Source organism: Oryzias latipes, chromosome 4 (assembly GCF_053564925.1).
Source record: "Oryzias latipes strain Hd-rR chromosome 4, Olatipes_Hd-rR_3.1".
Classification (NCBI taxonomy): Eukaryota; Metazoa; Chordata; class Actinopteri; order Beloniformes; family Adrianichthyidae; genus Oryzias; species Oryzias latipes.
The window spans coordinates 656,731-669,069 of record NC_136240.1 but is presented as its reverse complement, the minus strand read 5'-3'; positions in this window follow the sequence as shown (position 1 = coordinate 669,069).

Here is a 12,339-nt window from a genome sequence, read left to right as displayed (position 1 = left end):
ATTTTAAACTTACAACGTTGCATAAAATAACACTTTCTTGAACTGCAAATGAGAACTTTGACTTTTGGGTGCATTTGTTTCTAAAAAAAATCATTTTGTCAGTCAAAAGTGCCAAAAGTGTCAAAAAAGTGTTTTCGGCTCTAACTATTACTGGTTTGAAGTTTCAACTGACAACATGAGAAAAAATAAAACTTTCTTGAACATCAAATGAGAACTTCAACTTTTGGGTGCATTTGTTTCTAAAAAAATCATTTTGTCACTCAAAAGTGCCAAAAGTGTCAAAAAAGTGTTTTCGGCTCTAACTATTACTGGTTTGAAATTTCAACTGACAACATGAGAAAAAATAAAACTTTCTTGAACATCAAATGAGAACTTCAACTTTTGGGTGCATTTGTTGCTAAAAAAAAATCATTTTGTCAGTCAAAAGTACCAAAAGTGTCAAAAAAGCGTTTTCGGCTCTAACTATTACTGGTTTGAAATTTCAACTGACAACATGAGAAAAAATAAAACTTTCTTGAACATCAAATGAGAACTTCAACTTTTGGGTGCATTTGTTGCTAAAAAAAATCATTTTGTCACTCAAAAGTACCAAAAGTGTCAAAAAAGTGTTTTCGGCTCTATGACTGTTTTGAATTTTAAACTTACAATGTGGCATAAAATAACAATTTCTTGAACATCAAATGAGAACTTCAACTTTTGGGTGCGTTTTTTGCTAAAAAATCATTTTGTCAGTCAAAAGTGCCAAAAATGTCAAAAAAGCGTTTTCGGCTCTATGACTGTTTTGAATTTTAAACTTACAACGTTGCATAAAATAACACTTTCTTGAACTGCAAATGAGAACTTTGACTTTTGGGTGCGTTTTTTGCTAAAAAATCATTTTGTCAGTCAAAAGTGCCAAAAATGTCGAAAAAAGCATTTTCGGCTCTATGACTGTTTTGAATTTTAAACTTACAACGTTGCATAAAATAACACTTTCTTGAACTGCAAATGAGAACTTTGACTTTTGGGTGCATTTGTTTCTAAAAAAAATCATTTTGTCAGTCAAAAGTGCCAAAAATGTCAAAAAAGCGTTTTCGGCTCTATGACTGTTTTGAATTTTAAACTTACAACGTTGCATAAAATAACACTTTCTTGAACTGCAAATGAGAACTTTGACTTTTGGGTGCATTTGTTTCTAAAAAAAATCATTTTGTCAGTCAAAAGTGCCAAAAGTGTCAAAAAAGTGTTTTCGGCTCTAACTATTACTGGTTTGAAGTTTCAACTGACAACATGAGAAAAAATAAAACTTTCTTGAACATCAAATGAGAACTTCAACTTTTGGGTGCATTTGTTTCTAAAAAAAATCATTTTGTCACTCAAAAGTGCCAAAAGTGTCAAAAAAGTGTTTTCGGCTCTAACTATTACTGGTTTGAAATTTCAACTGACAACATGAGAAAAAATAAAACTTTCTTGAACATCAAATGAGAACTTCAACTTTTGGGTGCATTTGTTGCTAAAAAAAATCATTTTGTCAGTCAAAAGTACCAAAAGTGTCAAAAAAGCGTTTTCGGCTCTAACTATTACTGGTTTGAAATTTCAACTGACAACATGAGAAAAAATAAAACTTTCTTGAACATCAAATGAGAACTTCAACTTTTGGGTGCATTTGTTGCTAAAAAAAATCATTTTGTCAGTCAAAAGTACCAAAAGTGTCAAAAAAGTGTTTTCGGCTCTATGACTGTTTTGAATTTTAAACTTACAATGTGGCATAAAATAACAATTTCTTGAACATCAAATGAGAACTTCACCTTTTGGGTGCGTTTTTTGCTAAAAAATCATTTTGTCAGTCAAAAGTGCCAAAAATGTCGAAAAAAAGCATTTTCGGCTCTATGACTGTTTTGAATTTTAAACTTACAACGTTGCATAAAATAACACTTTCTTGAACTGCAAATGAGAACTTTGACTTTTGGGTGCATTTGTTTCTAAAAAAAATCATTTTGTCAGTCAAAAGTGCCAAAAGTGTCAAAAAAGCGTTTTCGGCTCTATGACTGTTTTGAATTTTAAACTTACAACGTTGCATAAAATAACACTTTCTTGAACTGCAAATGAGAACTTTGACTTTTGGGTGCGTTTTTTGCTAAAAAATCATTTTGTCAGTCAAAAGTGCCAAAAATGTCGAAAAAAGCATTTTCGGCTCTATGACTGTTTTGAATTTTAAACTTACAACGTTGCATAAAATAACACTTTCTTGAACTGCAAATGAGAACTTTGACTTTTGGGTGCATTTGTTTCTAAAAAAAATCATTTTGTCAGTCAAAAGTGCCAAAAGTGTCAAAAAAGTGTTTTCGGCTCTAACTATTACTGGTTTGAAGTTTCAACTGACAACATGAGAAAAAATAAAACTTTCTTGAACATCAAATGAGAACTTCAACTTTTGGGTGCATTTGTTGCTAAAAGAAAATCATTTTGTCAGTCAAAAGTACCAAAAGTGTCAAAAAAGCGTTTTCGGCTCTATGACTGTTTTGAATTTTAAACTTACAATGTGGCATAAAATAACACTTTCTTGAACATCAAATGACAACTTCAACTTTTGGGTGCGTTTTTTGCTAAAAAATTATTTTTTCAGTCAAAAGTGCCAAAAATGTCAAAAAAGCGTTTTCGGCTCTATGACTGTTTTGAATTTTAAACTTACAACGTTGCATAAAATAACACTTTCTTGAACTGCAAATGAGAACTTCAACTTTTGGGTGCATTTGTTTAAAAAAAAAAATCATTTTGTCAGTCAAAAGTGCCAAAAGTGTCAAAAAAGTGTTTTCGGCTCTAACTATTACTGGTTTGAAGTTTCAACTGACAACATGAGAAAATATAAAACTTTCTTGAACATCAAATGAGAACTTAAACTTTTGGGTGCATTTGTTGCTAAAAAAAATCATTTTGTCAGTCAAAAGTGCCAAAAATGTCAAAAAAGCGTTTTCGGCTCTATGACTGTTTTGAATTTTAAACTTACAACGTTGCATAAAATAACACTTTCTTGAACTGCAAATGAGAACTTCAACTTTTGGGTCGATTGTTTCTAAACAAAATCATTTTGTCAGTCAAAAGTGTCAAAAAAGCGTTTTTGGCTCTATGACTGATTTGAATTTTAAACTTACAATGTGGCATAAAATAACAATTTCTTGAACATCAAATGAGAACTTCAACTTTTGGGTGCGTTTTTTTCTAAAAAATCATTTTGTCAGTCAAAAGTGCCAAAAGTGTCAAAAAAGCGTTTTCGGCTCTATGACTGTTTTGAATTTTAAACTTACAATGTGGCATAAAATAACACTTTCTTGAACATCAAATGAGAACTTCAACTTTTGGGTGCATTTGTTTCTAAAAAAAATCATTTTGTCAGTCAAAAGTGCCAAAAGTGTCAAAAAAGTGTTTTCGGCTCTAACTATTACTGGTTTGAAGTTTCAACTGACAACATGAGAAAAAATAAAACTTTCTTGAACATCAAATGAGAACTTCAACTTTTGGGTGCATTTGTTGCTAAAAAAAATTATTTTGTCAGTCAAGAGTACCAAAAGTGTCAAAAAAGCGTTTTCGGCTCTAACTATTACTGGTTTGAAATTTCAACAGACAACATGAGAAAAAATAAAACTTTCTTGAACATCAAATGAGAACTTCAACTTTTGGGTGCATTTGTTGCTAAAAAAAATCATTTTGTCAGTCAAAAGTGTCAAAAAAGTGTTTTCGGCTCTATGACTGTTTTGAATTTTAAACTTACAATGTGGCATAAAATAACAATTTCTTGAACATCAAATGAGAACTTCAACTTTTGGGTGCGTTTTTTGCTAAAAAATCATTTTGTCAGTCAAAAGTGCCAAAAATGTCAAAAAAGCGTTTTCGGCTCTATGACTGTTTTGAATTTTAAACTTACAACGTTGCATAAAATAACACTTTCTTGAACTGCAAATGAGAACTTTGACTTTTGGGTGCATTTGTTTCTAAAAAAAATCATTTTGTCAGTCAAAAGTGCCAAAAGTGTCAAAAAAGTGTTTTCGGCTCTAACTATTACTGGTTTGAAGTTTCAACTGACAACATGAGAAAAAATAAAACTTTCTTGAACATCAAATGAGAACTTCAACTTTTGGGTGCATTTGTTTCTAAAAAAAATCATTTTGTCACTCAAAAGTACCAAAAGTGTCAAAAAAGTGTTTTCGGCTCTAACTATTACTGGTTTGAAATTTCAACTGACAACATGAGAAAAAATAAAACTTTCTTGAACATCAAATGAGAACTTCAACTTTTGGGTGCATTTGTTGCTAAAAAAAATCATTTTGTCAGTCAAAAGTACCAAAAGTGTCAAAAAAGCGTTTTCGGCTCTAACTATTACTGGTTTGAAATTTCAACTGACAACATAAGAAAAAATAAAACTTTCTTGAACATCAAATGAGAACTTCAACTTTTGGGTGCATTTGTTGCTAAAAAAAATCATTTTGTCAGTCAAAAGTACCAAAAGTGTCAAAAAAGTGTTTTCGGCTCTATGACTGTTTTGAATTTTAAACTTACAATGTGGCATAAAATAACAATTTCTTGAACATCAAATGAGAACTTCAACTTTTGGGTGCGTTTTTTGCTAAAAAATCATTTTGTCAGTCAAAAGTGCCAAAAATGTCAAAAAAGTGTTTTCGGCTCTATGACTGTTTTGAATTTTAAACTTACAACGTTGCATAAAATAACACTTTCTTGAACTGCAAATGAGAACTTTGACTTTTGGGTGCGTTTTTTGCTAAAAAATCATTTTGTCAGTCAAAAGTGCCAAAAATGTCGAAAAAAGCATTTTCGGCTCTATGACTGTTTTGAATTTTAAACTTACAACGTTGCATAAAATAACACTTTCTTGAACTGCAAATGAGAACTTTGACTTTTGGGTGCATTTGTTTCTAAAAAAAATCATTTTGTCAGTCAAAAGTGCCAAAAGTGTCAAAAAAGTGTTTTCGGCTCTAACTATTACTGGTTTGAAGTTTCAACTGACAACATGAGAAAAAATAAAACTTTCTTGAACATCAAATGAGAACTTCAACTTTTGGGTGCATTTGTTGCTAAAAGAAAATCATTTTGTCAGTCAAAAGTACCAAAAGTGTCAAAAAAGCGTTTTCGGCTCTATGACTGTTTTGAATTTTAAACTTACAATGTGGCATAAAATAACACTTTCTTGAACATCAAATGAGAACTTCAACTTTTGGGTGCGTTTTTTGCTAAAAAATTATTTTTTCAGTTAAAAGTGCCAAAAATGTCAAAAAAGCGTTTTCGGCTCTATGACTGTTTTGAATTTTAAACTTACAACGTTGCATAAAATAACACTTTCTTGAACTGCAAATGAGAACTTCAACTTTTGGGTGCATTTGTTTAAAAAAAAAATCATTTTGTCAGTCAAAAGTGCCAAAAGTGTCAAAAAAGTGTTTTCGGCTCTAACTATTACTGGTTTGAAGTTTCAACTGACAACATGAGAAAATATAAAACTTTCTTGAACATCAAATGAGAACTTAAACTTTTGGGTGCATTTGTTGCTAAAAAAAATCATTTTGTCAGTCAAAAGTGCCAAAAATGTCAAAAAAGCGTTTTCGGCTCTATGACTGTTTTGAATTTTAAACTTACAAAGTTGCATAAAATAACACTTTCTTGAACTGCAAATGAGAACTTCAACTTTTGGGTGCATTTGTTTCTAAACAAAATCATTTTGTCAGTCAAAAGTGTCAAAAAAGCGTTTTTGGCTCTATGACTGATTTGAATTTTAAACTTACAATGTGGCATAAAATAACAATTTCTTGAACATCAAATGAGAACTTCAACTTTTGGGTGCGTTTTCTTCTAAAAAATCATTTTGTCAGTCAAAAGTGCCAAAAGTGTCAAAAAAGCGTTTTCGGCTCTATGACTGTTTTGAATTTTAAACTTACAATGTGGCATAAAATAACACTTTCTTGAACATCAAATGAGAACTTCAACTTTTGGGTGCATTTGTTTCTAAAAAAAATCATTTTGTCAGTCAAAAGTGCCAAAAGTGTCAAAAAAGTGTTTTCGGCTCTAACTATTACTGGTTTGAAGTTTCAACTGACAACATGAGAAAAAATAAAACTTTCTTGAACATCAAATGAGAACTTCAACTTTTGGGTGCATTTGTTTCTAAAAAAAATCATTTTGTCAGTCAAAAGTGCCAAAAGTGTCAAAAAAGTGTTTTCGGCTCTAACTATTACTGGTTTGAAGTTTCAACTGACAACATGAGAAAAAATAAAACTTTCTTGAACGTCAAATGAGAACTTCAACTTTTGGGTGCATTTGTTGCTAAAACAAATCATTTTGTCAGTCAAAAGTACCAAAAGTGTCAAAAAAGCGTTTTCGGCTCTATGACTGTTTTGAATTTTAAACTTACAATGTGGCATAAAATAACAATTTCTTGAACATCAAATGAGAACTTCAACTTTTGGGTGCGATTTTTGCTAAAAAATCATTTTGTCAGTCAAAAGTGCCAAAAATGTCAAAAAAGCGTTTTCGGCTCTATGACTGTTTTGAATTTTAAACTTACAACGTTGCATAAAATAACACTTTCTTGAACTGCAAATGAGAACTTCAACTTTTGGGTGCATTTGTTTCTAAAAAAAATCATTTTGTCAGTCAAAAGTGCCAAAAGTTTCAAAAAAGATTTTTCGGCTCTAACTATTACTGGTTTGAAGTTTCAACTGACAACATGAGAAAAAATAAAACTTTCTTGAACATCAAATGAGAACTTCAACTTTTGGGTGCATTTGTTTCTAAAAAAAATCATTTTGTCACTCAAAAGTACCAAAAGTGTCAAAAAAGTGTTTTCGGCTCTAACTATTACTGGTTTGAAATTTCAACTGACAACATGAGAAAAAATAAAACTTTCTTGAACATCAAATGAGAACTTCAACTTTTGGGTGCATTTGTTGCTAAAAAAAATTATTTTGTCAGTCAAGAGTACCAAAAGTGTCAAAAAAGCGTTTTCGGCTCTAACTATTACTGGTTTGAAATTTCAACAGACAACATGAGAAAAAATAAAACTTTCTTGAACATCAAATGAGAACTTCAACTTTTGGGTGCATTTGTTGCTAAAAAAAATCATTTTGTCAGTCAAAAGTGTCAAAAAAGTGTTTTCGGCTCTATGACTGTTTTGAATTTTAAACTTACAATGTGGCATAAAATAACAATTTCTTGAACATCAAATGAGAACTTCAACTTTTGGGTGCGTTTTTTGCTAAAAAATCATTTTGTCAGTCAAAAGTGCCAAAAATGTCAAAAAAGCGTTTTCGGCTCTATGACTGTTTTGAATTTTAAACTTACAACGTTGCATAAAATAACACTTTCTTGAACATCAAATGAGAACTTCAACTTTTGGGTGCGTTTTTTGCTAAAAAATCATTTTGTCAGTCAAAAGTACCAAAAGTGTCAAAAAAGTGTTTTCGGCTCTATGACTGTTTTGAATTTTAAACTTACAATGTGGCATAAAATAACAATTTCTTGAACATCAAATGAGAACTTCAACTTTTGGGTGCGTTTTTTGCTAAAAAATCATTTTGTCAGTCAAAAGTACCAAAAGTGTCAAAAAAGTGTTTTCGGCTCTATGACTGTTTTGAATTTTAAACTTACAATGTTGCATAAAATAACAATTTCTTGAACATCAAATGAGAACTTCAACTTTTGGGTGCGTTTTTTTCTAAAAAATCATTTTGTCAGTCAAAAGTGCCAAAAGTGTCAAAAAAGCGTTTTCGGCTCTATGACTGTTTTGAATTTTTAACTTACAATGTGGCATAAAATAACAATTTCTTGAACATCAAATGAGAACTTCAACTTTTGGGTGCGTTTTTTGCTAAAAAATCATTTTGTCAGTCAAAAGTGCCAAAAATGTCAAAAAAGCGTTTTCGGCTCTATGACTGTTTTGAATTTTAAACTTACAACGTTGCATAAAATAACACTTTCTTGAACTGCAAATGAGAACTTTGACTTTTGGGTGCGTTTTTTGCTAAAAAATCATTTTGTCAGTCAAAAGTGCCAAAAATGTCGAAAAAAGCATTTTCGGCTCTATGACTGTTTTGAATTTTAAACTTACAACGTTGCATAAAATAACACTTTCTTGAACTGCAAATGAGAACTTTGACTTTTGGGTGCATTTGTTTCTAAAAAAAATCATTTTGTCAGTCAAAAGTGCCAAAAGTGTCAAAAAAGTGTTTTCGGCTCTAACTATTACTGGTTTGAAGTTTCAACTGACAACATGAGAAAAAATAAAACTTTCTTGAACATCAAATGAGAACTTCAACTTTTGGGTGCATTTGTTTAAAAAAAAAATCATTTTGTCAGTCAAAAGTGCCAAAAGTGTCAAAAAAGCGTTTTCGGCTCTATGACTGTTTTGAATTTTTAACTTACAATGTGGCATAAAATAACAATTTCTTGAACATCAAATGAGAACTTCAACTTTTGGGTGCGTTTTTTGCTAAAAAATCATTTTGTCAGTCAAAAGTGCCAAAAGTGTCAAAAAAGCGTTTTCGGCTCTATGACTGTTTTGAATTTTAAACTTACAACATTGCATAAAATAACACTTTCTTGAACTGCAAATGAGAACTTCAACTTTTGGGTGCATTTGTTTCTAAAAAAAATCATTTTGTCAGTCAAAAGTGCCAAAAACGTGTTTTCGGCTCTAACTATTACTGGTTTGAAGTTTCAACTGACATGAGAAAAAATAAAACTTTCTTGAACATCAAATGAGAACTTCAACTTTTGGGTGCATTTGTTGCTAAAAGAAAGTCATTTTGTCAGTCAAAAGTACCAAAAGTGTCAAAAAAGCGTTTTCGGCTCTATGACTGTTTTGAATTTTAAACTTACAATGTGGCATAAAATAACAATTTCTTGAACATCAAATGAGAACTTCAACTTTTGGGTGCGTTTTTTGCTAAAAAATCATTTTGTCAGTCAAAAGTGCCAAAAATGTCAAAAAAGCGTTTTCGGCTCTATGACTGTTTTGAATTTTAAACTTACAACGTTGCATAAAATAACACTTTCTTGAACTGCAAATGAGAACTTTGACTTTTGGGTGCATTTGTTTCTAAAAAAAATCATTTTGTCAGTCAAAAGTGCCAAAAGTGTCAAAAAAGTGTTTTCGGCTCTAACTATTACTGGTTTGAAGTTTCAACTGACAACATGAGAAAAAATAAAACTTTCTTGAACATCAAATGAGAACTTCAACTTTTGGGTGCATTTGTTTCTAAAAAAAATCATTTTGTCACTCAAAAGTACCAAAAGTGTCAAAAAAGTGTTTTCGGCTCTAACTATTACTGGTTTGAAATTTCAACTGACAACATGAGAAAAAATAAAACTTTCTTGAACATCAAATGAGAACTTCAACTTTTGGGTGCATTTGTTGCTAAAAAAAATCATTTTGTCAGTCAAAAGTACCAAAAGTGTCAAAAAAGCGTTTTCGGCTCTAACTATTACTGGTTTGAAATTTCAACTGACAACATAAGAAAAAATAAAACTTTCTTGAACATCAAATGAGAACTTCAACTTTTGGGTGCATTTGTTGCTAAAAAAAATCATTTTGTCAGTCAAAAGTACCAAAAGTGTCAAAAAAGTGTTTTCGGCTCTATGACTGTTTTGAATTTTAAACTTACAATGTGGCATAAAATAACAATTTCTTGAACATCAAATGAGAACTTCAACTTTTGGGTGCGTTTTTTGCTAAAAAATCATTTTGTCAGTCAAAAGTGCCAAAAATGTCAAAAAAGTGTTTTCGGCTCTATGACTGTTTTGAATTTTAAACTTACAACGTTGCATAAAATAACACTTTCTTGAACTGCAAATGAGAACTTTGACTTTTGGGTGCGTTTTTTGCTAAAAAATCATTTTGTCAGTCAAAAGTGCCAAAAATGTCGAAAAAAGCATTTTCGGCTCTATGACTGTTTTGAATTTTAAACTTACAACGTTGCATAAAATAACACTTTCTTGAACTGCAAATGAGAACTTTGACTTTTGGGTGCATTTGTTTCTAAAAAAAATCATTTTGTCAGTCAAAAGTGCCAAAAGTGTCAAAAAAGTGTTTTCGGCTCTAACTATTACTGGTTTGAAGTTTCAACTGACAACATGAGAAAAAATAAAACTTTCTTGAACATCAAATGAGAACTTCAACTTTTGGGTGCATTTGTTGCTAAAAGAAAATCATTTTGTCAGTCAAAAGTACCAAAAGTGTCAAAAAAGCGTTTTCGGCTCTATGACTGTTTTGAATTTTAAACTTACAATGTGGCATAAAATAACACTTTCTTGAACATCAAATGAGAACTTCAACTTTTGGGTGCGTTTTTTGCTAAAAAATTATTTTTTCAGTCAAAAGTGCCAAAAATGTCAAAAAAGCGTTTTCGGCTCTATGACTGTTTTGAATTTTAAACTTACAACGTTGCATAAAATAACACTTTCTTGAACTGCAAATGAGAACTTCAACTTTTGGGTGCATTTGTTTAAAAAAAAAATCATTTTGTCAGTCAAAAGTGCCAAAAGTGTCAAAAAAGTGTTTTCGGCTCTAACTATTACTGGTTTGAAGTTTCAACTGACAACATGAGAAAATATAAAACTTTCTTGAACATCAAATGAGAACTTAAACTTTTGGGTGCATTTGTTGCTAAAAAAAATCATTTTGTCAGTCAAAAGTGCCAAAAATGTCAAAAAAGCGTTTTCGGCTCTATGACTGTTTTGAATTTTAAACTTACAAAGTTGCATAAAATAACACTTTCTTGAACTGCAAATGAGAACTTCAACTTTTGGGTGCATTTGTTTCTAAACAAAATCATTTTGTCAGTCAAAAGTGTCAAAAAAGCGTTTTTGGCTCTATGACTGATTTGAATTTTAAACTTACAATGTGGCATAAAATAACAATTTCTTGAACATCAAATGAGAACTTCAACTTTTGGGTGCGTTTTCTTCTAAAAAATCATTTTGTCAGTCAAAAGTGCCAAAAGTGTCAAAAAAGCGTTTTCGGCTCTATGACTGTTTTGAATTTTAAACTTACAATGTGGCATAAAATAACACTTTCTTGAACATCAAATGAGAACTTCAACTTTTGGGTGCATTTGTTTCTAAAAAAAATCATTTTGTCAGTCAAAAGTGCCAAAAGTGTCAAAAAAGTGTTTTCGGCTCTAACTATTACTGGTTTGAAGTTTCAACTGACAACATGAGAAAAAATAAAACTTTCTTGAACATCAAATGAGAACTTCAACTTTTGGGTGCATTTGTTTCTAAAAAAAATCATTTTGTCAGTCAAAAGTGCCAAAAGTGTCAAAAAAGTGTTTTCGGCTCTAACTATTACTGGTTTGAAGTTTCAACTGACAACATGAGAAAAAATAAAACTTTCTTGAACGTCAAATGAGAACTTCAACTTTTGGGTGCATTTGTTGCTAAAACAAATCATTTTGTCAGTCAAAAGTACCAAAAGTGTCAAAAAAGCGTTTTCGGCTCTATGACTGTTTTGAATTTTAAACTTACAATGTGGCATAAAATAACAATTTCTTGAACATCAAATGAGAACTTCAACTTTTGGGTGCGATTTTTGCTAAAAAATCATTTTGTCAGTCAAAAGTGCCAAAAATGTCAAAAAAGCGTTTTCGGCTCTATGACTGTTTTGAATTTTAAACTTACAACGTTGCATAAAATAACACTTTCTTGAACTGCAAATGAGAACTTCAACTTTTGGGTGCATTTGTTTCTAAAAAAAATCATTTTGTCAGTCAAAAGTGCCAAAAGTTTCAAAAAAGATTTTTCGGCTCTAACTATTACTGGTTTGAAGTTTCAACTGACAACATGAGAAAAAATAAAACTTTCTTGAACATCAAATGAGAACTTCAACTTTTGGGTGCATTTGTTTCTAAAAAAAATCATTTTGTCACTCAAAAGTGCCAAAAGTGTCAAAAAAGTGTTTTCGGCTCTAACTATTACTGGTTTGAAATTTCAACTGACAACATGAGAAAAAATAAAACTTTCTTGAACATCAAATGAGAACTTCAACTTTTGGGTGCATTTGTTTCTAAAAAAAATCATTTTGTCACTCAAAAGTGCCAAAAGTGTCAAAAAAGTGTTTTCGGCTCTAACTATTACTGGTTTGAAATTTCAACTGACAACATGAGAAAAAATAAAACTTTCTTGAACATCAAATGAGAACTTCAACTTTTGGGTGCATTTGTTTCTAAAAAAAATCATTTTGTCAGTCAAAAGTACCAAAAGTGTCAAAAAAGCGTTTTCGGCTCTAACTATTACTGGTTTGAAATTTCAACTGACAACATAAGAAAAAATAAAACTTTCTTGAACATCAAATGAGAACTT